Genomic DNA, 27,757 nt, shown 5'->3' with positions numbered 1-27,757 from the left:
TTTCCGCCCCGCAGATTGTAATAGCTCGTTCTCTGCTTCCGCAAACAGCATGGGTTACATTGTTAACCCCATCTGGCTGTTTCCCAACCTTTCATATGCAATGTTGTATCTCAGTATTGCAAATTGTACACCATTTCTTACAAACACTTTCGTCATCTTTTAGCTTGTCACTGCAACCGCCATTCCATGCGGATAGGGTGATCAACTGGCATGGGTGCACATTCAGGACAGTGAGTGTAAAAATTCAGGACAAAGGGTCAAAATTCAGGACAAAAATTCAGGACAGGAGGTCAAAATTCAAGACAAAAGGTAAGTTTTACAGACACATCAGAGGAAGTTGCGCAATAGTATATAAGTAAATAAATAGACAACCACTTAAGTACAAGTGAAAAAAAGTTAATATTAGGTCGAGACAATTGTGCACTTAACGGTTTTTCAGTATGCGAACAGCTTTAAGTAAATGTGCAGGTCTTTTTGTGGTAACAAAACCGCCCCACCCCACATTTCCAGCTCCCAGGGAAACACCCGATGCCCGGTCCGGCCAGTCCGGCCTTGCTACCATCCTCCAATAGTGCCCCTCATCTTCACATAGACCCTCTCTCATGTGTATTTAATTTCTTTTATAGTGCTACTCATCCCAAGTATGTAGGGCAGGGTGTCTGAGTGTGTCACTACACACACATATTATATAGAGACAATGGCTCATATAAATGTGAAAGTTTATGTATAGGAAATGTTGCTTAAGATAATGGGGGTTACAAGGTGTAATCATACATTCATCCATCATTCAGTCTTTCACCATTCATTCTGTCCTTCCATCTTTGTGCCCATCCATGTCCATATTCAACTATTTACAAACCTATCCATCATGTGTCCATCCATCCATCATCTCACTCATCAATCCCTCCATCCACTCTTTTAGTCATCCATCCATCCACCCTTTCACCCTACCCAGCCGAACACTCATCCATCCACTCTTCCACCCATCAATCCATTCACTCATCCATCCATCCATCCTTTCACCTACTCATTCATCCACCCAGTCACTCATCCTTCCACCCGTTCAGTCATCCATCCACCCATCCTCTCTTTCTCTCGCCATCCCCCTTTTACTTAGCCATCCATCCTTCCATCCAACCACCCATCCATCTACTCATCCACTCATGAATCCATCCATTGAACCTATCACTCATCCATCCTTTCAATCATCCACCCATCCTTTCTCTCATCATTCACCCTTTCACTCCTTCACTCATCTATCCATCCTTTTGTCCATCTACCTGCCCTTTCACTCACCCATCCAGCCCTACATCCACCCTTTCACTCATCCATTCACCCTTTCACTTATCGATTCATCAATCCATCCATCATTTCACTCATCCATCCATCCACCCATCCCTTCACTTACTTACTCACTCACCTTTTCACATTCATTATGAGCTGAGGCTTTATCTGCAGAGTTGCAGACAGAAGAGACCCATCAAGAACTCCACCCTCGCTGTAGTTTCTAAAGCAAGGGGTGAGGCGGAGGAGGGTTCACTATGCCCCTGCACATAGGCAATCTCAAAAAGTGGAAGTCATGAGTCATGCATGATACACAGTGCCACTGTGACATGGTGTTGTTTCCAGAGCTTTAAGTGGTATGAAAAAACTAAAGGGGTCTCTACATAGGGGTGTTCGATGTAATTAAGGGCGTGGCTTAAAACACCTAAACTAACAATCTGTGCTTAGTATAATGTGCTGCCTGACTGGTATTTTTGTTGCTTCTGTCATTGCAGCCAGATATATAATACAATAAGTAATGTGACACCTAGAACAAGTAAAGTTACACCTACAACAAGCCAGAACTATTGGCTTTGTTAATGGTTGTTAGTTGCATAAAATAAAAAAGCAGCAACCATGGCTTCCTTGAATATAATATTGAAAATGTGTCAGTTCTAAAATGATGAGACTCTGAAAGAACTATAATCCTTTCCTTTGAGCTTCTTTCACTCCCTTCCTTTGATTAACTGGATTCTCACTTAGCAGCAGCATGGGCGTTTTTGTACTTCCATGTGACAGAATGCCCTACCCTAGACCGAGGCTGGAGGAGGCCACTACATGCTGTACCAGCCCAGACTGACCCATTGTCATTCTGTATGTGACAATCAGCCACATACAGAAAGACAATGGGCCGGGCGAGGCTGCTCTTGTGCTCCAAGGGTGAGTGCGATGCAGCCCCATCAGGGAGCTGAGGCCTCACAGGGGAACAGCTCTGCTCCCAGAAAGGCCAAAAATTACAGACAAAAGGCGTCCGTAAAAGGGATCCTCACGGACAAGGGACGTGCGGTCCAAATTATGGACGGTCCGTGAAATTTACGGAAGGTTGTTCACCCTGTGGTTGGACATGGGCTTGGATTTATTCTAAATGCATCCAAGTAATAGAGCCCAGTTTTTACATTTTTTTATTGGATCTAACTCAAAAAGGGACAAGATATTGAATGAGTAATCATTATTATAATTTATCAGATACTACATCTCCACCCCTCTTTATAAAAGTTACAAAATCATGAAATCTGCAAATTTCGAAGGCATTTCCACATTGTGTGATGGTCGACCACTAAGTCTATTTATTCTGCACATTATCTGCTCGGCTGTGCTGTGCGACGCCCCACAACTCTCTCAGCAGTGCAAACAGGAAAAATAAAATGATAATAAAACAAGGTTATTCTCATTTTCTTTTTCCTAGCTGAGCCAAGTCTAGGGCGGGGTGGTGCCTTCCTGATGGACAAAATCTTGAAGCAGGGAGAAGGGGTAGGCACTTAGGATGGCCAAACCGATGTGTGCACGTACATCTGTGTGCACGTAATAACAATACTGAAGACAGTAAGGTTCCCCCAATCCTTTCTTATTTGATACCTTTCCCATGCTAGATAGGAAATGCTTTTTGGAATTGGTAGCGAAGGTGAAATCAGGCTCCCCTAAGGAGGAATGCCCCATTAACATAAAGAAAGCAATCTTTCAGGCTTTCCCGGATATCTTCCTTGAGCTACTCAATCTTTCCCTGTCTCAGGGAATCGTACCATCAGCCTTTAAGGAAGCAGTAGTTATTCCACTTAAAAAAACAAGGCTTAGATTTTAATATGCTGGAAAAACTACCGACCCATTTCACTGCTTCAGTTTCCAGCAAAATTACTGGAAACTCATGTGGCAACCTGTCTCAGTTCCTTTTTCGACACATCAAAAGTTTTTGAACATTTATCAGGCGGGTTTCCGTCCCGCTCATTCCACCGAATCTGTGATCCTATCTGTCCTAGATGACCTTAAAGGACAGGCTGACACTGATCACAATCAGGCTCTGATCCTCCTTGACCTGTCTGCAGCATTTGACACCGTGAACCACAAAATTCTGTTGGACCGTATTGACGCAGCAGGTCTTGGAGGTTCGGCACTGGGCTGGTTTGGGTCCTTTCTAGAAAACCGCAAACAATCCGTGTGGCTTTTACCCCACAAATCCAATACTGGTGAAATGAGTTGTGTCGTTCCACAGGGCTCCTCCCTGTTGCCGATCCTTTTTAACATTTATATACGTCCACTTATCCTGAGTCTTCGACAGAGGGGGTAAAAATCTTCAACAATGCAGACGACATGCAGCTAGTTTTTACTCTGGAGAACTCTTCTGAATGCAAAGATTTCATCAGAATTCTATGATGTAGGGGGCGTGGCTTGGACGCCGGAGAAATGGCGGCGTAATTCTGTCCTCCTCCAAGCGGCTGTGAATAATTACAGTGAAAAGAGCTGCAACCTAACTCTAATCCTGGCCAAAACGGGTGCCTGGCTGTCGGAACACCAGACCAGACGATGAGGAAAGTTAGAGCCGGATCCGCCCGAGGGAAGAGGAGTTGACTGACCATTTTGCCCTGACCGGAGAGAACTGCGCTGCATGACGGAGCCCGCTCACGGATACGACCACGCGGTCTCCCGGAGCTCCAGTAACGGCACACAACACTGGCTGATAATGCTCATCCGAAGCGGAGCAGGGTCATGGACCTACACGTCACAACGGAGTCGTGAGTAAAACGGAGATTGCAGTGTGGCTGTTGAATGCGTGCAAATGTGGAAGACAACGCTGCCGGCTTGAAATGGCGGCCACCCAGCGCGCCTGACATCGCGCTTAGATCACCCTGCTCTGGTGCCGTGTCCTCGATTGTGCCTATGATTCTGAAATAGGCGAAGTGGTGCAGACAATTTAAAACTAACGTTCAGGCACAGCTTTTGAAAATAACGCTGCAAACAGAATCTGCTAGAATCTGTGAATGCAAGAACTGACTGTTTAAAATGGCGGTTCCCCAGCTCGTCTGACATCGTGATTGAGTCACCCTGCGCTTGGATGCCGTGATAATTACTAATGCTAGAAACCGGTCACGCCTAAAACTTCCACATGCATGCAAATAAGTGAAGTGAAAGCTGCGTGCAGCATTGGATAGAGGGCAAGAATTTGCTGTTTCGAATTGGCGACCCCACAGCGGCTCCACAGCGCATCTGACACCGAGCTTGAATCACCCTGAACTTTGGTGCCAGGTGACCCACGACGCATACAGCCTTGACGTATGTCGCCACGACAGTCGTAAAAAGCGAATTAGGTGCTTGTCTACTGCTGTAATTACCCTCACGAACTGATATTTACAAGGAGTGATATTTACATTATACAAAATAGCGACGCATACCGAGTGCTTTTAAAGGGAATGCAACTCATAAGTTGGCAATGCATACATAGCTCTCTACTGTAAAAATCACCTTAAAAAAAAGGGAGAAATGTATAATCTGCTGCCCTGCACGATCAAAACATAGATTGGTTTTCAGCGCTACATGCCTGGGAAACATCAAGGCATCTACACAACCCATCACTTCACACGTCTAAAGTATGGGAGACAAGGAAAATGGTACAGCTTCTAAACGCCTGAAATCTAACCCACCGACACCGATCAAAGGGAACAAAGGGAACAAAAAAATGGAGGAAGCCATGGAAACAATCTTGAGCAGGCTAGAAGAAGTTAGAGACTTGGCCAAGTCCACCAAAGATGAGGTTGTTGCTATCCGCCAAGATATTAAAGACATCAACTCAAGATTAGCGGAGACTGAAACCAGGATAAGCAAATTGGAAGACTTTGAAAATAAAACATGTGGAGCTATCAAGAACCTTTCCTTATGCTCTGACCATCTCGTGAGGAAGGTTGCGGAGTTGGAGGACAGAAACAGAAGGGGGAATCTAAGAATTTTCGGTATGCCGGAGAAATCGGAGGAAAACCATGACTCATGCATACCCTTCCTCGAGGAGTGGTTCACGCAGGCCACAAATCTAACCTTCACTCAGCCACTGGAGTTTGATAGAGCACATAGAGTGCCAGGACGAATTTCAAAGGACCAAAGGGGCCCAAGAGCGATTGTGTGCAAACCACTAAGGTACCAGCACACAGAACAGATACTCACCTTCGCTCGCAAACACAACCACGTGCTATGGAAAGGCCAGAAAATCTTCATCTCACAGGACTTCAGCAAGGAAACAATGGAGATCAGGAAAGCCTTCCTTGCATTGAGACCCCAACTAAAGTCACTTGGTCACCTGTATGGCATATTGGTCCAACAAAGTTTAGAGTAACTATACAAGGTGTGTCTCATGTGTTCTCAGACCCACGAAAACTTCGACAGCTCCTGTTCGACCGTGGAGATGGCAATATGGAAGTCTCCCCTCCAGCTCAACAAGGAGCCTCTGCGTCTGGCCTAGGATAAACTCTGGTTTGGAGATTTTGTACTACCACTCTCATACTCCAGGATCCTTGTAGAAGTGCCTATCCGAACTGGATCTGATATGAGGGTCTCTTGTCTTGGACTTGATACCTGGTTGGTGATCGCGACTGGTTTTGGCCGGTAATGACACGGTAATGTACTCTGTACCCTTGGGCCCTATACCAGCGAATCATCTGATTCCGGATCTATATTAGAACGATCCCTTGAACGATCTCATGAACCCTTAACTTGAAAGCTGTATCATTAAAAGCTGCATCAGTATGGTTCTATCCATGCTACCACACCCACGATACCATACCTATGCTACCATGATACCATGCTACCATGATATTGCTCATGTCCCTTATGGACCTTAAATAGGCGCTATGCTGTACTGTTGATCTGTAGCACTCCTCACTGTTGTTGAATGCGCTTACGATAATTCTTTTGCAGGTACTGATATATTTGGTCACGACACTGAAGCCAATGCAGTGACTTTCCTGTGTTTAATGTTCTGGCACCATCGTTGTTTATTGTTGCCTACACATTTGGGCTATTTTCCTCAGAATTAGGGTTGCAGCCCAAAGAATTGCTAGTGAAGAGTAAGTTGCTTGGAGGCGGCCGCGTGGTCGTCATTCCCGAGTCGCCATGTTCTGTTGTTTCTACTATTGGGGAGGGAGGGGTGGGCTATGGGTGAGGGAGGGGGGCGGTGGGAGGTTGATAGGGAAGGTGGGGGGGGTTGTTTTGACATTTTGCATATGGTTTTGTTTAGTTATGTCCATCTTGCATCCTAGCTTGCATCCACTGTACCACATTACGTTCCGAAGCTTATACTCTGTCCTTCTGTTTCCTGCATACTGTGCTAGCCCCACATTCTACGTGATAAAAGATGCTGCTGATTTTTTCAGGGGTATGAGACTGCTTCCACGACCCAATCCCTATGTATACACATGTGTTATGAGACGATATTACTGGCTACATAATTGATGGCTCCTGTTATAGATACTCCAATAGGGACGACAACTATAGCTAACCTAAGAATACTATCGTTGAACGTGAAAGGACTTAACCAGCCGGTTAAACGCCAAAAGACACTTGACTATCTACGAAGGCAGCGTGGAGATATAGCCTTACTGCAGGAAACAAAACTGGAGGCAAAGCAATTTCACACACTGCGCAATAAGTATTATACCGAAGTGATAGGCTCTGAGGCAATCTCAAAAAAGAATGGGGTGGTGATGCTAGTGGCCAAGAATGCAAATGTGGAAATAGTCTCTAGTGCAACAGATACAAAAGGTAGATGGGTCTCAGCGAGACTACTCAAGGATGACACTGAATTCTTTATCACGACTATCTACGCCCCAAATACACATGATCCGTCCTTCTGGGTAGGCCTAACGAAGCAGATAAACTCCATCCCCGACACGGCAGTCCATATTTTGGCGGGCGACTTCAATCTCCCATACGACCCAATACTAGACAGAGACTCTAAATGCGTCTTTCGCCCGGGAAGAGCCCATAAGGCGTTCATGAAACTATGCAGTAGATTTCATATGGTGGACACGTGGCGTTTGATGTATCCTGATGGTAGAGACTACTCATTCTACTCCCCACCACATGACTCGTTCTCGAGAATCGACTACATATTCATATCTAATAACGCGGTGGCAAGAGTTGAAGACGCGGACATCGCTCCCAGATTAGTCTCAGATCATTCCTGCATCTCCCTTACACTATCTAATATTAAACCAACCACCCGTCAATCTATGTGGCGATTCAATGACACCATTATTAATGACACAAAACACAAAGAAACCCTTGACACTGCCATTAAAGACTTCTTATTGTTAAACAAGAGGGGAGACACTTCAGACACCACCCGATGGGAGGCACTGAAATCCACCATAAGGGGACTTATTATAAAAATATCGTCTGCAATTAATAAGAACCGCACTGCAGCCTTGTTGAAATTAGAGGAGGACATTTCAAAACTCCAGCACACATACTTGAGGAGTAGAAACCCTGAGGTCCTAACTGAACTGTCCAATCAGAAATACACCTATAACAAACTTATTAGTGAAAAGGCGGGAATTTGGCTAGACAGGAGGAAGCGTTTCAAAATTTGTGACTCGAACAAAGCGGGGAAGGGGCTAGCGGCTTATCTTAAATTTAAGATTCAAAAGAATACCATTGCATCCTTACTCGATGAAAATGGGACTCCTAACTCTGATCCCACTAAGATTGCGAATATCTTCAAAGACTTTTATGAGAAACTCTATGCTAGGAACATGCACGTAGACAGCGAGAAAATGAAGAAATACCTCTCCAATTGCACACTCCCAACGCCTACGGCCGCAGAAAGAGACTCCTTGAATGAGCCAATCTCTGAGTTGGAGGTTATTAGCGCGATCAAATCCCTCAAAAAGGGGAAAGCCCCTGGGCCTGACGGCTATACAGCACAATTCTATAAGACCTTTGCCCATATTCTTTCAACTCCTCTCCTAGAGGTCTTTCACGAAATTAGCAACACAGGTGAAGTTAAGGGGACTATGGCAGAGGCTGTAATTGCAGTAATACCCAAGGAAGGCAAAGACCACAAACTCCCCAAAAACTACAGGCCTATCTCACTGATAAATTTAGATTGTAAGCTCCTAGCATCAATTTTAGCGAGTCGCATTCAAAAAGTCCTGCCGTCTCTAATACATCCCTCGCAAGCGGGTTTTCTGAAGAACAGGCTCTCGAGCGATAACACGAGAATCCTGGCTCATGTCATTGAAAAAGCGAAACTCTTATCCACACCTACCATTGCCATTACACTAGACGCTGAGAAAGCGTTCGACAAAGTAGACTGGGCTTACTTAAATGCTGTACTACATAAATTCGACCTGGGTCCCATATTCACTAAATTAGTCATGTCCCTCTATGCCTGTCCCTCTGCTAGAGTACGAGCTGGCGGCGCTTTTTCCTCCCCCTTTGGTCTAGAACAGGGCACTAGACAGGGTTGTCCATTATCCCCGTCCTTATTCCTCCTGGCTATTGAGCCTTTTCTGTATTACATAAGGGAAAACCCTGACATCGCTGGAATCCGGTTCGCTGATTGTACAATTAAACTCACGGCTTATGCAGATGACGTGTTGGTCATGAGCGAACAAGCTGACAAGGCTATCCCGGCGCTAATGTCCACAATAGAAGAATTCTCAGTTGTATCTGGATACTCCTTGAACAAGGATAAAACTGAGGTGAAGTCATTGAATAACCTATGTGATAAAAACATCCTGGGCGACTCCGGGCTTACCTGGCAGTCGAAGAGTTTTAAATATTTAGGACTGGAATTTGAAAAGGACTTGATATCCACCTTAAAAATTAATGAGGAGCTGCTCTACAAAAAAATACAAAAACTATTAGAAGGCTGGTCTCCTAAATTCCTTTCGTGGTGGGGTAGGGCCGAAACACTAAAAATGATGATCAGTCCCTTGGTAAATTACATGGCATGTATGCTCCCCATGACCTTCACGGAGGACTTTTTACATAGAATTGAGAAATTGATCTCGGATTTCTTGTGGAAGGGGAAGAAACCGAGAATTGCCATGAAAAAACTGCAACTTCCAAAGATTAAAGGGGGATTAGGATTACCAAATTTCAGAAACTACCAGACCGCCTTTCTCTGTAAGCAGGGAGCCTCCTGGTTTATCGAAAACCCTGTTTACACGCCCTTATGGGTCAATATTGAGAAATCCATTATAGGCAAAGCCCCGCTCTCCGCTGTCCTAACAATGGACCTTTCAGACCTCACGAATTCTAAATACATCATGCTCAATACCAAGAGAGCACTTCTGCGGATAGATCGCGTTCACGTCACTGGTCAACGAATCCACAATTCCTCCTCTGCGTCTTTATGGCGTAACCCGTCCATTAAAATGGGCGGATCACCCATCATATGGGACCACTGGTCTGATAAAGGTATTAATGTGGTTTCTGATCTATACGAAAATAATATGCCACTGCCATTCTCGACTCTACAGGCTAGACACTCCCTGCTACCGATCGACTTTTATGCTTTCCTGAAGCTAAAGTCAGCCTTATCCACTAGAACATTCAAGCTAGTGACGCCTTGGCTAAAAGCTATGCTACCACACTTTCAATCCTCTGGACATTTTGTCTCAAAAATATATAAACTACTCGCACCAACGGCCAACAAGTCGATGAGGCGCAATGAGATAAAATGGGAATCAGAAACAAACAACACTGGCATAAGTATAGACTGGGTCAGGATACATGCATCAGCACTCACACACAAGGTATCACCGATACTATCACAGACCAAATATATGATTATTAACAGGGCATTTTGGACCCCACAGAGACTATTTAAGGTTGGCCTGCGGGATACACCGAATTGCTGGAACTGCTCCTCTGGTATTGGTGACCTTCCACACATGCTGTTTGATTGCCCCATGCTTCACACCTTTTGGGCAAAAATCTTTGACTACATTGGACACACGTTCGACATACATCCTGCAAGGGAATTTATCTACATTCTCCTAGGAGCCTTAGATCCATCATTAAAAGGGGACCATGACCGCCAGCTCCTGGACCTTCTACTAACATTAGCATGTAAGGTGATCCTATGCAATTGGAAATCAACGGGTGAGGTCTCCTTCAATGCATGGAGGGAATGGCTGTCCTGCATTAGGGGCACTGACAATCCCGCTTTACACTCATCACCATGGCAGGTCACCAACAAAAAATTATGGTCTTCATTGGACCAGGCCTCCTTCACCTTTGACCCACCCTGAAGTTCTAACTGATGCGACCTATGCTCAGTGAATTGTGGGGTGCATGCTACATGAACTTTAATGGCTATGTCTTGTGCTCACGGGCTTGACAATCTTAGAACCATAAAGCAGGAACAACGAAGTATAAATGGTACTATATGGCTTGATTTAGACGGAGGGCTCTACGGAACTATATACAAATGTGAGAATGCAATGTTGGTACTTTATTTTCCTTTACTGTATATGCATTGTTTTATGTAATAATCCATGTTTGATTGCGGTATCTTTGTAACACGACTGTGATTCTTCTGATGCCTTCTTGCCGCTATCATTTCTGTTATCATTTCTGTTATTGTTTAATAAAAATATGATTTGAACTTTAAAAAAAAAGAATTCTATGATGTATATAAAAACGTGGATGGATAAGAACCAACTAAAATTGAATTCAGAAAAACTGAAATAATCATCCAGAGCGATAAACTCACTTATTGGACACCATCATATTGGGCACCCGAGCTAGGCTCGGCACCAATTCCTAAACCATCGGTTAAGAGTTTGCGTCTCTATATAGACTCTGATCTCTCTATGAGCGCACAAATCAACAAAGTTACTTCTGCCTGTTTCGTTCAACTTCGTAAACTGCGTAAGATCAGGTGTTTCTTTAGGAGAGAGGCTAGCATTCAAATTGTGATTGCCCTTATCCTTTCTAAATTAGATTATGGAAATGCCCTTTATCTTGGCATACCACTATATCTGAGACACCGGCTTCAGAAGATTGAAAATCAGGCAGCTAGAATCACCCACCTCAAGGGCAGGAGATGTCACATTACCCCGCTTCTTAAAGATCTCCACTGGCTTCCAGTGGAGCAGTGGGTGTTGTTCAAAACTGGCTGCATACTTTTTAAAGCCACTCAAGACACTGGCCCTAGCTTTATTATTTCATGCATTAGAAAGCACCGGCCTGAGTGCAATTTAAGATTGAAGCGCCTGAATTTCTTGGAGTTGCCTAGAAATCAATCGGAAACGAATAGGTGGGACCCGGTTTTCTCAGCTGGGTCTGAAGTTTTGGAGCTCACTGCCTAATTCTATCAGACTGGAGGCTGATTACAGGCAGTTCAGGAAGGCTTTAAAAACCTGGCTGTTCTCCTCAGCTTATAATTAGTTGTTCCTCCTTTGTTTGCTTTCTTCTTGCTTAAACCCACTAGCGCCAAGAGACCTGTTGGTGAATGTGCGCTTACATGAGTTCCTAAATAACATAACAACATAACATCTCTGCAACCCAAGCTGTGCTGCACAGCCGGGTGGGGAACAGCCACAGGTTCCCTGTCCCTTGGTAGGCACCAAACCTTGCCACTCAGACCAATCCTGGCACTGTTCTCATGCTGGTAATTGCAAAAAGAACAGATGATGGATGGAATGCTGAATCAATCGAACATTCACCTCCAGTCACAGATATGGGTTAAATCCATTGGTTTTTTGCACGCCCCGGCATTCCACTTTAGACCCATCCATATGCAAATCAGTCTTAACACTGTTCCCCATGGGAACACTCCAGCCCATGCTGCCAGCCAAGGCCTCCCTGGACCAGAAACAAGCATCCTATGACCGGTTTCAGTGGTTTCATCCCTCATCAGCAATGATAGCTTGAATCTGGTGGTGAAGCGAGCACGGGACCCATGTCTGGGCGTACCCTTCCAACTTAGGGTGACAAATGCAAAAAGAACAGATGTTGTGCAGCATGCTGATTCAATCGAACATTCACCCCCAGTTACAGATCTGGGTTAAATCCATCTTTTTTTGCATGCCACGCCATTCCAGTTTAGAATCAGCCATATGCAAATCAGTCTTGACCCTGTTCCCCATGGAAACAGTCCAGCCCGAACTGCCAGGACAGGTCCTCCCTGGACCAGAAACAAGCATCCTAGGACCGGTTTCAGGGTTTCGCCCCTCTTCAGCCAGTATAGCTTGAATCTGGTGGCGCAGCAAACAAGAGACCCATATCTGGGCATACCCTTCTCACTTTGGGTGACAAATGCAAAATGAACGGATATTGGACGGTATGCTGAATCAGTCGAATATTCACCCCCAGTCACAGATCAGGGTTAAATCCATCGTTCTTTTTGCATGCCACGACATTCCAGTTCAGACCCAGCCATATGCAAATCAGTCTTGATCCTGTTCCCCATGGGAACAGTCCAGCCCAAACTTCCAGGCCAGGTCCTCCCTGGACCAGAAACAAGCATTCTAGGACCGGTTTTGGGGTTTCACCCCTCATCAGCCAGGATAGCTTGAATCTTGTGGCGTAGCGAGCACGGGACCCACGTCTGGGCATACCCTTCCCACTTAGGGTGACAAATGAAAAAAGAACAGATGATGGACGGAATGCTGACTCAATTGAACATTCACCCCATGTCGCAGATCTGGGTTAAGTTCATAGGTTTTTTGCATGCCAAGCCATTTCAGTTTAGACCAGGCATAGGCAAATCACTCTTGACCCAGCCTGAATGGCATTACCAGCATGAGAGCAGCGTCTGGATTGGCCATGGGATGTCTGAGAACCTGTGTAATGGCTGCTGGGAGCCGACAGTGTTAGGGAAATAATTAGTACCCTCCCAGGAGCAAATAAAATAAACTCTTCAGACACAGCAGTTTGCTCAGAAACAGAATACAATGTATTTATTGGCACCCATGCATGCTCCCTGATCAGCAAGGAAAATGATACGTCACCAACTGGTGCTCTCAGCCTGCTTCTTCCCTGAATGGCTGGTTTCTGAGTCCTATATACATTTAGTAGTGCAACGTCAGTGGAACTAGAATAAGACACTGTGCCAAATATGACTAACAGGGATATGCAAAATCTGAACCATGCCAATGTATAAACAGCTAAATATGGGCAGCGCAGAAATGCAGGCTCAGCACTGTGCCAATTATACTACCAACATACTGTGTAAGCAAAATGCACAACCAGATAAGCCAACTAACATTGAGTCAGGACAAGCAAAGTGACCTCTAAGGTGGTTCTGAATAGCTGTAGAAGCTTGTCCAGACAAGGTCAGATTTGGAAGCCTTTGTAGCTCCAGGCAGCTTGTTACAGTGTGATATATCCAAGCATGATATTTTTCTAGTGCATACATATAAATATATATATATATATATATATATATATATATATATATATATTTTTTTTTTTTTATTTTTTTTTCCACAGACAGGAGCAGAAGACCACCGAGGTGGCAGCCGGTAGGTAAGTTCTATTTTTTTCTCCTATTTGTCTTCCCTGCGCTGCCCCACCAGTTTTCCTTCAAGGTAGCTACCACTGCATTCTCACCCATGTCATAGGGTTCTTGTGAATGAGAGGGTTCCTTGTTAGGACTTTGAAAGCATGACAGTGAATCAGACTCATTGGGCAAATCTTCTAGACTGGTATTCGCACTATCCCTAAACATGGACTGTTGTACATTGTAAGTTACATTAGGATTGACACAAACACCACACAATATATTCCACCACTCACCATTTTCTAATCTAATGGCTAATCCAGATGTTCTGACCTCACGTAAAGGCTCTCCAAACTTTGTTCCACCTGTGTCTGTCATAGGGCCCGTGATCCTTACGATGTCACCTACAGTTATGTTAGTTCTTGTTACTGCTCTTCTCTTGTCATTATATTTGTAATATTTTTCATTTTTGACTGTTTCCTGCAACTACCTCATGCAACCTGTCCTTTTTGATTTGAGTGCTTTCTGCATTGACTGGATTACTTTTTAAAATGAGATGTGAACTCAATTTAGTTATAGGTGTACACCCCTTAACAACTCAAATGGAGTGGCTCCTATAACATTATGTAGAGTAGTGTGATATGCCCACAAGCAAGTGCATAGTTCCTCTTTTACAGGGATCTTACTCCTTCAAGCCAACTGAATAGTTTTTTTAATGATGTCATTGGCACGTTCAACCCTCCCATTGCCTTTTTGATGGTATAAGGACGATTTGCTATGATCGAATCCTTAGGCCTTCAAAAATGCAACCATTTCTTCAGATACAAACTGTGATCCATTGGCACTTACGGTCTGGTAGGGAAACCCTTATCTAGCGAAGACTGTGTTCAGGAAGTTTAAAACATTGCTAGTGGTAGGATTATCCATGAACTTCAATTCAACCCATTTGCTGTAGTAATCAATACAAACTATGGCATACTTCATATCCAGTGGTAATCTGTACATTGAATGAAATTAATGAAAAAGCGTGCATTAACCAAGGGTGTTTTAGCTCTGAGCAGATCCAGGCCGGAAAGAGGGAGTCATGAGTTTAAGGGGGGGAGGAGAAGAAACCAGGTGACCTCACTAATTTACAGTGGAAACAGCCAAGTATTCAGCTGCTTCCTAAATACCTCTTGTGCACAGAGAGCCGGGGGAGAGAGTTCCATAGTTTTCCCCTTGATAGGCTAGCGTTCTGCCACCCCAGTTGGCTCGTTCGACTCTTGGGACAGTAACCATAAACGCAGAGCTAGATCTAAGACTCCTGCTGGGCACATACTAGGTGAACCATTCTTGAAAATATCACAGGCCAGTCTTGTAAAGCGCCTTGTGCATAAGACACAGTGCCTTAAAAGACACCCTCTTCTCCACAGGCAGCCGGTGTAGATCATGCAGTAAATGGGATACAGGTTTGAATTTAGGAATTTTCAGAAGTGTCTGTGCTACAGCGTTCTGAAGAGACTGCAATTTTTTTTGCACATATTTGGAAGCCCCTAGATAAAGGGAGTTGCAATAGTCGATTTTAGATGTAATGAGGGCCATCATCACCATCTTCTGCGGGTCAAAAGGAATGTAAGGGAGGACTTTATGGAGAAAAAGCAGCTTGAAAAAACCTCCCGACATTACTGCATTTATTTGAGCAGAAAAACACAATTTTGTGTCAAACAAGACTCCCAGGTTTTTTCTCTTCTGCATGGGCTTTGGAAGGTTGCCCAATTCTGTCGGCCACCAAGACGCATTCCAGAAGGAGGTCTCTCTCTCTCAAAGAGCAATGCCTCAGTTTTGTCCGAGTTTAATTTCAGGCAGTTGGTCCGCATCCAACTCGCCGTCATACAGCTGCAAAAACTTGCAACGTCTTTCTCAACCTGAGATGAGATGATACCACTATCTGTGTGTCATCCACATAGGACAGTACAGTCAGACCAAAACTGAGGATCAACTGCACCAGGGTGGTCACATACACATTAAAAAGACTGGGACTAATTGCTGAGCCCTGTGGCACTTCACAGGGGAGCAAGAAAGGATTTGATTTTGCGTCTCCCATCTCCACCCACTGCGTTCTATCTGCCAGAAAGGACCTCAGCAGCGCTAGTGCAAATTTCCTGAAACCCAAGGCAGACAGACGCATAATGAGTAAAGCATGGTGGAGCGTATCAAAGGCTGCAGAGAGATCCAGGAGGATTAGAGACGCTCTGCCACCTTTGTCCACCCTTATTCTTACCTCCTCTGCTGCAGCTACTAGAGCAGATTCTGTGCAATCGTTAGCTCTAACCCCATATTGTGTCGAATCTAGCAGCTGATGCGTGTCCAGAAATGTTAGAAATTCTTCGTACATGCCCTTTTCTAGCAGTTTGAAGGCAACTGGGGGTTGGGCCCACTGGGAAAGAGGGTAGGTCGGGCCACTAATAAATGCAAAAAAATGGGGATTTTACCTATGCCTCTGTTATCAATGAACCAATGAATGCTGAATTGGGTAAACCAAAATTTATTAGTTTATCCAGACTTTCAAGTCTTTTGAATTCATTCGCTTTTGAATTATTCAGTTATTTTAGTCTAGGCAAAACAAAGAACATTATCAACTTCACGAATTGCCATATACTCTACAATACAAAATTATTCCACAAAAAACAAAAACTGTTACAATACTAGAAACATTACTACACAAATGATAATTACTTATATATACAATTGCAATACCAAAGTGCTCTTAATCACAGTGAAACATGGAGCTGTTACTCAATCATGCAGTCTCGATCCTGGTTATTCACCAAACTTTTAAACAAAAAGATGTACCGAGTATCTCAACCCAATACAACATACATCTGCTTCTGTGCAAATTTAGAATTGTTCTGCAATAATCACAATCAAATGAATGTAAAAAAAGTGAACAATGCCGACGCATTTCGAGTCCCTTGGATGAATCAAAAGACTCTCATCAGGGCTGTCAAAGTCTGGTCCATGGGAACTGTTTATAAAACACAAAAACAAGAATAACTTTATCTGTCTCGTCCTCCATCCATTAATTATTTACAAAAGAATTTCTCCCAAAGGGGGAGTGCAGCATACCTGCTGAGTTCGAGTTCCAGGGCTGCACTTATCATACACTGTGGTCTATGCCGTGGGTACTCACTGCAACAAAGTGAGATTGTTTTAGCAAAAATCTGTGTTGCTATGAAACCATAATGATGAGGCCAGCAAGAGGGCAGTGTTTTACCTTTCGCGTTTTGGTGCCGCCGTCACGATTATGTCACAGCCACCGGTGAAAAAATAATCCTCACGCGGATCACATATTCTAAAATAATGTGAATAACAGTTAGCAGGCTCACACTCAGTGTGTTTGCATTAGTTCATTATGAGAAAATGCTCAACTGACTTACTTTAAGTCCGCCCTGAAGCGGTTCACCCCCGCTATGAATTGACGAATGTACTTGATTTCTGTGGAAATACAAGTAATACAAGCAGGTGTTAGCCATGGCTGCGTTGTGGCGCCGAACGCACCAGCTGTCTGATTCTTTGTGCCTTACACAGAAGCCTACCTTATCCTGTCTTCCACGGGGCTTCTCTATGCCGCTACCGATTTTCAAATTAATTCGAATTCTGAAAGGACAAACAAGCGGTACATGCGTGTGTTAAACTAACCGCATTGTCCTACATGGCAAGCCGATTCTCATATACATTTCTGTACTGCACAGAGGCTTACCTTATTCCTCATTTTGTAAAAACGTCTTCCCCACAACAAACAGCGGTGGCTCAAACGCCTTGCGGATCGCTCGTTTGTTTCTCCAGCATTGAGAACAAAGTCATGTGATCGTCATGTGACTAGTGGGGGCGTGTGGGCCAGGGAGGTGGCTTCTGGGAACGGTAGTCCTTCGTGGATGAGGGTTACTGCCTATTGTTTACATTCTATTGATTTCACTCAGGCAATTTAGCCCATTATTCACGCTATCGAACTTCATTATTAGGTAGGCTTCCTTTTGAAGTAAGGCCATTTCTACATTTGGATGATGCTTGGGATCAATCCAAAACAAAATCGTCCACCTGAAATCATTCTCGCTGTGGTTACAGCTCACAAAATGTTCCACCATGGGCGCAGTCAGCACTTTTTTCTTTATCCGTGAGCGGTGCTGTGTAATTCTGACATTGGCCGCCTGAGTAGTTTTTCCTATGTACACCTTGTTGCAGATGCACACCACAGCATAGACCACATTTTTAGTTCTGCAATTCGTAAATACATCATGTCTCCATGTCACATCATTATTGGAGAAAACATTTCCTTCAAGTGTTGCCGCACAGGACACGCAATTGCCACATTTGCGATGCCCGCAGATGGGTTTTAAATTCCATTGGGAAATAAGGTCACTTTTTGGCTTCGGGATAAAACTATCTGCTTTAACCAAATGTTGCCCTAGGCTTTTGTTTTTGCACATGGCGAAGATTGGTTTTTGAAGGGGAGGGTCCAGCGTTTCAAGTAAATGCCAGTTATTTAAAATGATACGCTTGAATTGGTTTGTGTGCTGGCCGTAGGTCGACACACAGACCAATCGTTCAAGCTCCTCCTTCTTCTTCACTTTGAGCAAAGAATGCCTCGGGATAAACCTTACTCGTTTCTTCGTGTGCGAGAGCAGCTTTTTTGGATACCCCCTGTTTGACATTTCTCTACAAAATAGGGAGGCATGTGTCTCAAAATCAGATAAAGTTGTACAATTACGTCTTATCCTTAGCATTTGCCCGTAGGGCAGATTTTCTCTTAAACATTGTGGATGTGAACTTTTGAAATGCAAGATTGTGTTTCTATCTGTTGCTTTTTTGTGGATTGTTGTAAATAGCATTCCCTCGCTACTGCCTACTGTGACATCCAGAAAAGTCATTTTATGTTGACTAGAGTTCAGTGTGAATTTAATATCACTATGTCGAGAGTTAAGCCAATCATGGAATTGATCTAACTGGGTCTGGCTCCCCTGCCACAGGAGCCAGACATCATCAATATACCGTAACCATTGGTGTATATTGTCTCTGAATGGATTGTTGTTGTATATGAAACGGTGTTCATATTGGTCCATGTAAAGTACCGCCAGCTCCGGCGCATAGGGACAACCCATGGCTGTCCCCTTGATCTGGATGTAGAACTCATTCTCAAATTTGAAATAGTTGCTCCGTAGCGTGATTTCTGCTAGTGACACAATAAATGGCGTGGGTACCCTGTGTGGTCTCTCACGCTGGTCCAAATAAATTTCAATCACTTCCAAAGCCTCATCTTGAGGGATTTGGGTGTATAGAGAGGCCACGTCTAGTGTTACCATCAGTTGTGTATCCACATCAAATGGGTTCCCCTCAATTTTAGTGATAAAATCCGTAGTGTCACGAAGATGTGACTTGACCTGTACTATGCACGGTTTTAAGAAAAAATCGATATACTTCGATACTGGCTCAAGTGCAGAGTCACAACCCGAAACAATCGGGCGGCCCGGGGGTACCTGGGCGTTTTTGTGTATTTTGGGCAGAAAATACAACACCGGTGTTCTGGGTAATTTCTTATTCAGGTATTCGTACTCTCTAGGTCCCAGAAAGCCCTCATCCAGCCCAGCTCTTGATATTCTCTGGATTTTATCTTGAATCCCGTGTAAATGGTCTTCCATGGATGGCCTATACCAATCGCGATTATTTACATGTGCCTGACCTTCTGTAAGGTACATGGAGCGTGGCCACAGCACAACCGCCCCACCCTTATCAGCCTGCTTTATTATGATCGATGTATCTGATTTCAAATCACTGATTGCTGTGGTCATTCCTTTACTGATGTTATTTTTCAAAAATCTTTTCGTTTTTTCCAATTTAGTAAGCGATGATAAGACCGTTTGTTCGAAAGCAATTATTTGTTTGGGAATGTTTTGGGTCGGTGTAAACCTTGACTTAACTCTCAAACCTGTAGTTTCACTGCTGGATGTCATTTCGGCAGAAGCAAAGAAGGCCTTTAATCGTATCTTCCGACAAAAGTTCAATGCTTCCAATTTAAGTTTTGTAAAATCCGTTTTTTTGTTAGGGACAAACTTGAGGCCCAGGCCCAAGAGCATCTCCTCATCTTTTGTTAGCTGTTTTTCAGAGAGGTTAACTATAGTTGACACATTTAGTTGTTGTAAGTCTTGTTGCGGGTGCGCATCTCCCATGGTTGTTTGAAGCGGACGCGCGATTGCCCGCCCCTGGCTAAAAAAGAAGAAGAGGAAGAGGCCGATGTAGCACCTCGTCTTTTGGAATTATTCTGCCTAGAGTCGTTAGAGGAGTCAGATGAGGTTGTGTCGGAAAAAGTAAGGAATCTATTCCTTGATCTGCCTTGATAAGATGAAAGTGCCCCCCGTGACTCGCCTGACGTATAAAAATCTTCTTTAAGAAAGGGATACACTTGTTCAAGTTTAAAGGATTTAGAATCCCTGTCAAATTGAGAAGATTTAATGGTAAGAGTGTTGTCCTTAAAGATCGCAATTTCTTTCTCAATTTTATCAAGCAGCGCTTTAGCCTCAGTCACAGTTTGGGTATCATTAATGGCTTTAATCAATTCCTCGATTTACAAAACGAGGAATAAGGTAAGCCTCTGTGCAGTACAGAAATGTATATGAGAATCGGCTTGCCATGTAGGACAATGCGGTTAGTTTAACACACGCATGTACCGCTTGTTTGTCCTTTCAGAATTCGAATTAATTTGAAAATCGGTAGCGGCATAGAGAAGCCCCGTGGAAGACAGGATAAGGTAGGCTTCTGTGTAAGGCACAAAGAATCAGACAGCTGGTGCGTTCGGCGCCACAACGCAGCCATGGCTAACACCTGCTTGTATTACTTGTATTTCCACAGAAATCAAGTACATTCGTCAATTCATAGCGGGGGTGAACCGCTTCAGGGCGGACTTAAAGTAAGTCAGTTGAGCATTTTCTCATAATGAACTAATGCAAACACACTGAGTGTGAGCCTGCTAACTGTTATTCACATTATTTTAGAATATGTGATCCGCGTGAGGATTATTTTTTCACCGGTGGCTGTGACATAATCGTGACGGCGGCACCAAAACGCGAAAGGTAAAACACTGCCCTCTTGCTGGCCTCATCATTATGGTTTCATAGCAACACAGATTTTTGCTAAAACAATCTCACTTTGTTGCAGTGAGTACCCACGGCATAGACCACAGTGTATGATAAGTGCAGCCCTGGAACTCGAACTCAGCAGGTATGCTGCACTCCCCCTTTGGGAGAAATTCTTTTGTAAATAATTAATGGATGGAGGACGAGACAGATAAAGTTTTTCTTGTTTTTGTGTTTTATAAACAGTTCCCATGGACCAGACTTTGACAGCCCTGATGAGAGTCTTTTGATTCATCCAAGGGACTCGAAACGCGTCGGCATTGTTCACTTTTTTTACATTCATTTGATTGTGATTATTGCAGAACAATTCTAAATTTGCACAGAAGCAGATGTATGTTGTATTGGGTTGAGATACTCGGTACATCTTTTTGTTTAAAAGTTTGGTGAATAATCAGGATCGAGACTGCATTATTGAGTAACAGCTCCATGTTTCACTGTGATTAAGAGCACTTTGGTATTGCAATTGTATATATAAGTAATTATCATTTGTGTAGTAATGTTTCTAGTATTGTAACAGTTTTTGTTTTTTGTGGAATAATTTTGTATTGTAGAGTATATGGCAATTCGTGAAGTTGATAATGTTCTTTGTTTTGCCTAGACTAAAATAACTGAATAATTCAAAAGCGAATGAATTCAAAAGACTTGAAAGTCTGGATAAACTAATAAATTTTGGTTTACCCAATTCAGCATTCATTGGTTCATTGATAACAGAGGCATAGGTAAAATCCCCATTTTTTTGCTTTTCTAGCAGTTTAGCAGGGAAGGGAAGTCGAGAGATAGGCCTGTAGCTTGCCACAAGTTTTGGGTCCAGGGAGGGTTTCTTCACCAGTGTAAGAATAGAGGCTTCTTTCCAGCAACTTGGGTAGTGCCCAGAGCTGAGCACCTCATTCAATAGGACTCTAAGTGGTCCAACCACTGTGCTGGTTACTTTGTTAAAAATCAGGGGGGGACAAGGATCCGAAGGGGCACCAGGTTTAATTTACATTGGTCCTATGAGATCTGTTTCCTCCCTCTGCCAGGGTCAATCAGGAAAAAGTATTGGTGTCATAGGGTATGTGTGTGTGTACATATAGATGTATCTACCTCTTTACATATGCTGCAGTTTTGCACCAATCCCTCAACACCATGCTCCATGAATGGCCACCAATATTCCACCCTTAATCTTTTCTTTGTACCAGTCATTGCGGTATGTACCTCGTGAGCTAACTTGAGGAGTTGTGGTCTGATATCTAAGAGGGGGCACCAATTGCTTTTGATTTCTCATAACAATAGCATCTATAACAGTCAATTCATCATTAACTTTCCAAGTCCTAAAGCATCGTCCAATTGCTTTTCCATAGGCCATCCTTTCACAATTAAGTTTGATATAAGATGATATTCTACATCATTGCGATTAGCAGACAATCATTGCTTTTTGCTCACCACACTCTTGTCACCAGGTTCATCAGACAAGTAGGCTACTGTTACATATTCTCTCAATTAATTCAAGTCATCATCCTCTACATCATCCTGTTGTTATTTTGACTAAGTACTGCTCTTAGTCTAATCTGACTTGCATCTACAGTCACAATCGAACAATGTGATTCATCTAAGGATTTCAGGGATGGAGCCTCTTGTATCTTTTTCTTTTAACTGATGCATGCCACTTTTGCATGCATCATCTCAATCAAAGTCTGTTTCTTTTTTGATAAATTTTCTCATTGGGACAACCATGTCAGAATAGTACTTTTTGAATAAAATTCACATAACCCCAGGAAAGATCTCAGTTCACCTTTATTCGCAGGCTTTGGTGAATTGACCATAGATGAAACAAGACTGGGCTTTTGTTTAACGCTGTTAGCTCTGTTGACGTGGTCCAAATAAGTAACTTCTTTTAAAAAAAATGTACATTTGTCTTTTCGAAGAGCAATCAACTGGACTGTATGCGAGTGAGTCCTTCTCTCAAAATTCTAGGTTAAATTCTTTATCATGGCAAAAAAATAATCCATCCTCTTGGAAAACTTTTACCCCTTGCATTCCATCGAATAGCTTATTCACTAATTTTTGGAAGATGCTAGACACTGAACTATGGCCAAAGGGAATGCGGCAAAACCTGAATGATCCCATAGGTGTTTTGAATGGTGTGAAATCATGAAAATCCTTATGTAGTAACACTTGGTGATATGATGTAGTGAAGTCCAATGTGGAAAACATCTTTGCATTATCCAGGGTTGCCATCATTTCATGAATGTTAAGCAAAGGTTGTGTCTCAACAATTGTTCGACAATTCAGCTGCCTCAAGTCTATGCATAGTCTGATTTCACTAGATTTTACAGGGATTGCATTCTCTTTAATTTTTGACATATGTTGAAATCCTTTGAAATGTTCCAATTTATCCTTGAATACTGATTAAAATTCTTGTGGAATTTTTTCAGAATGTTCATCTGCTAAATCGAATACATAAGGAGCTATGCAAGGGTTAATTACCATGCGCAATTAACTTTGCTCAGACCATCCTAGAAAGTTCATACCTTGTTTGACTATATATACTTTTGTTTTTGGTATTCTCTCTTCAAATCTGATATTTGCTTCAAAAACTCCTTCTATATGGATTTACTGACCTCCATAAGCTCATGCTGTTATTTAACTAGGTTGTAATGTTTCTTATACAGTAATTTTGTTGTATTCTTTTTTTGCAATTATACAAATGTGAGATCCAGTATCAACTAAAATTTCCAGAGATTGTTTGTTTATTTGTACAGTGCATCTTGGTGTGTCATGATGACCTGGTTCATTGAGGAGAGCTACCAACAGAACTCAATCATGTAAGTGCTCCTCAAGATTGCTAGGCATAATATCATCTTCCTGTACACTTAGGACCTTTTTTAAGGTGGGAAGCCGAACGACAGACCTTAGCAAAATGATCCTTTCTACTACATTTCCGGCACATTACTGTATTACCCACAACGGTAGCATTCAGATTTTGCATACTCATTTAGTTTCTGTATTGGTAATCCTGTTTTGCCCCTTGGTCGCAGAATTTTTTCTTTGTCATTTTTCTTCGTGAGAGCCAAATTGATTTCATTAGTCATTGTTTCTGGTCTTCTTAACATTTTAATACCTTTTGCTGAACCTTCACAACTTTTTTATAGTACTTATGCCCTTATGTAATCTTTGTTTTTTATAGCATAACAGAGCCTCCTGTGCTTTATCCCATGTTGTACACATTACTATTTGATCACAAATAATTTCATCTGTTGACAGCATACACCTCAATAGATTCATCATTGGCTTGGTATCTGTAATAGAAATTCTGTCTCAACTTTATGATGCTAAGAGTAGTATCAAAGTAATTTCCCATTCTTTTCTTTGCCTCCGTGTATGAGTTCCAGGCTTTTTCACCTTCAGGTTTCACAGGTGGGCTCACATTATCAAATAACCACCTACCTTCAGTATTAAGACTATTGTACAAGAGTGCAGTTTTTCATTCTGCACTGTATTCCAATCCGTCTGTTGCCACCTAAAACATCTCCAAAGTTTTAATCCATTGGCCCCATCTCTCTCTAGGAGTACCCGGTATTTCCAGGAAATGCGCTTGTGTAGAAATGGCATTCATTATTCCTGCCTTCTAGATGACCTGGGTACAAGGTGTAGTAATAATAAGAAATCAGAGGCAAAAATTAATGGTGGGATTCCTACACCTTACTCTAATTAATGGAGTACTGCAATTTTAACATGTCCATCTACAATTATAACATGCTCCAGCATTTCCCAATTGGAAAAATGTGTGGGACATACGTAGATTATATAATATATTTTGCTTAATCCAGAATGGCCATGGAACGCTAATATTTGTGATTTATTTTATACTTGTAGGCAATTTGAAGTCAATTTCTGTATTAACACTGTGCAGTAATAGAAGGTGCCAGGAGGGGTTGAAGCGTGTAGCTGAACAACATGGGATGGCAGGCCAAGGCGGAAACTTTGTGCATTGTTGGGCACGGAAAACCCACTGAAAACACATGTCAGACTCCGCTCTGAAGGGACAGCTGACAGAGCGCTGAATGTGGAAACTTCATGTAGCGATGAGTGGGGAAAACTCACTGGAACATGGGTCAGACTCCAGTCTGACGGGACGCACCCAGCTGACAGGGTGCCGAAGGTGGAGTTGCGTGCAGGAATGATTGGCAAAAACCCAACAGTCCGCTTTCTTACCGCTTGGAGTCTTGAAGGTAATTAGACATCTCACACTTGTCGTCAATTTACTTGTGTAGTGATGGCAGGACGCAATGTAGAGGAACCAAAGTTTACTCTTCATACATGCACATACTTCCACAGAATAAACGCCACCTGTGCCTCAACTATTAAATCTTCCCCCAACATTCCATCCATGGAGCATGATCCATGGATGATCGTTCTGAACTGGGAGAGCTTTCATTTTTTCGACTGCAGAAAACCCACTTTTCATGTAAGTTTCTTTATAAGAGCGTCATGTTACGTTTACATTTTTAGTTTATCTCCTAGCAATTCCTCAACCCTGAAACTTTTTTTATCTTGGTTCTTTTGTCAATAGTGAAGAGTATATTTGGAATTGAACAAAACTTTGTTTGGCTTTGTGTTACCTGGGTGAGATTCTTGAATATATTTTTACAGCAAGCGTCACTTTGTTTTAACATCGACGCATGACTTTGTTCACTTTTATATAAAACCACTTTTATATAAAACCACCAAGCCACACTAATTAGGGAGATGGTAAAAACTTACATGTGCATACATCCACGATCTTTTTTTTTTTTTAAAAGCATGCAAATTTTCACTATCACTCTTGTCAATAATGAACAATGAACAATGAACCTTTTTTAACTGAATGGGAGTGAAGAGGCACTAATGCAGCAGGCACTGCCCCATTAGATGGGTATAATATAGCATGCTCGCTATAGATATAGTTAAACCAAACAATCATAAAGATAATTGTATCCATTTCTTTGCTTTGCTTTTTTGTTTAGATTGAATGTAGTGCCCTGATGATGACCTCGTAATAAGCACATGTATACCCCACAAAGATAGAGGTCGAAACGCGTTGGCATTTATTCTAGGGAAGAATACTGGGAACCTTCTCTACATATAAACGTGTATTATGTGGTGATATATGAGAGCTGTTCATGTGAACTAAACATAATACTTAGTTAGGTCAAATAGTGAAGGAACCACAGGAATGCATCTCTATCCCCAGAGAGTTATCACAATGATTGTACCATTTTAAAAATATTGCTTGGATGCTGTATAACCCCACGAACCTTAAGCATCCTTGGATTTTGTATAAAAAGATACTTGAATTGTTGTGAAATTTCCTTTTCAATAATCCTTTATGTATATGTAGTGTTGTCATTTGTGTTGAATCTCCTGCCTAATGTACTATATGTTGTCTATATTCGTAATGTATTTTGGACTGCAGACAAAGAGACTGAATTAAAATGAATACACCTTTGAAAAAAAGTATATAAAATAAAACTTGAGATAAATATTTGAACACAATGGATTCAAGTGGATGTTGTGTTTTGAAAATTGTTAAATATTGATGGACATATGGGGTTTATAAACATTATATTACAACACAGACAATGGGCAGGAGGGGGCTAGCAACAACACAAACAGCAGGAGGGGGAGAAGTACATGAGAGAGCCAGATGAAAAAGACACACTCCGGTACAGTGCTTTAACTTACAGAAAAAAGTAGCACCAAATAAAATGAGCAGTGGAAGGACACAAGTAATGCATCAATACTCCAGGGGAGGGACATACACACGAAGTGGAAGAAAACCTACGCCAGTTGATCAATGTGATGCAAGCAAATGAGAGTGACAAAGGAGCCAACCATTGGTAAGTAATAGGTGGCCTTTAAGCCCACTTTATATAAAAACAAAAGATCTTTGGGGTCCAGGGAGGGGGAGGGGGGGGACACCTGGGTGGGGAGCATCGGATAAAAACTAAAAAAATATTCTCATCTCACCTTAGTCAGGAACATAAGCTATACAGGCAACAGAAGAGATGGTGGGGGACCAAGGATTAACGGGTAGACAGACTATTTTCACCACCTGGAATGTTAACGGAATGAGGTGTCCCCGTAGGCAGAGATTAATCTTTAAATATCTGGAATTGTCTAGCGCCCACGTCTGTTTTCTGCAGGAGACTCATCTGAACCTAACAGAAAGCAGTTTAATTTTTTCCAAAGTCCATTGGATAAAATATTTTACTGTGTCTCATCAGACCTCACACAGTAGAGGTGTAGCAATAGTGGTGAAACAAGGCATTTCTTGCTCTATAAAGAGAATTCAAACAGACACATCTGGGAGATGGTTAGTGGTCAAAATGGCATTAAACAACGTAGATATAACATGTGCTTCATTTTATGGCCCTAACATTGATGATTCTTCTCATTTGCTTAAATTACAATCAATATTGACTTTGGAGTCACCACCTTACATTTTGGGTGGAGATTTCAATGTGTTACTGAATCCCATAAATGATAGGTCCAACCTGAGCCACTATATAGGGGCTCCCAAGCTACGTCGAACACTGTTAAATATGATTCACGACTTAGATTTGGTGGATGTTTGGAGAGCTAAGGAGGGTACTCGGCAGGGCTTTACATTTTACAGTAAGAAATTCGGACATTCTTCCAGGATCGACTATGTCTTTACAGATAGACAATCCCTTATTAATATGAAGGAGATAGTCGCTAAGCCTAGTCATCTTTCAGACTATGCTCCCCTGCAGTTTGTTTTTCTGAGCAAAGGTTTGCAGGCACAGTCGAGATGGACGTTAAAGAGAGCTATGCTTCTTAACTCGGATGT

General features: G+C 42.6%; 1 long non-coding RNA gene across 1 annotated transcript; it reads left to right on the top strand.

The window, feature by feature from the left end:
* Positions 1–27: 27 nt before the first annotated feature.
* On the top strand, positions 28–26,434 carry LOC144771905 (uncharacterized). Its single transcript, XR_013599540.1, has 3 exons — positions 28–309; positions 23,667–23,729; positions 24,781–26,434. It is a non-coding gene; the product is annotated as an uncharacterized LOC144771905 (long non-coding RNA).
* Positions 26,435–27,757: the final 1,323 nt, after the last annotated feature.

Source organism: Lissotriton helveticus, chromosome 8, assembly GCF_964261635.1.
Source record: "Lissotriton helveticus chromosome 8, aLisHel1.1, whole genome shotgun sequence".
Taxonomy (NCBI): domain Eukaryota; kingdom Metazoa; phylum Chordata; class Amphibia; order Caudata; family Salamandridae; genus Lissotriton; species Lissotriton helveticus.
The sequence above is the reverse complement of the archived record's forward strand: the minus strand, read 5'-3'. Positions and strand labels throughout refer to the sequence as shown.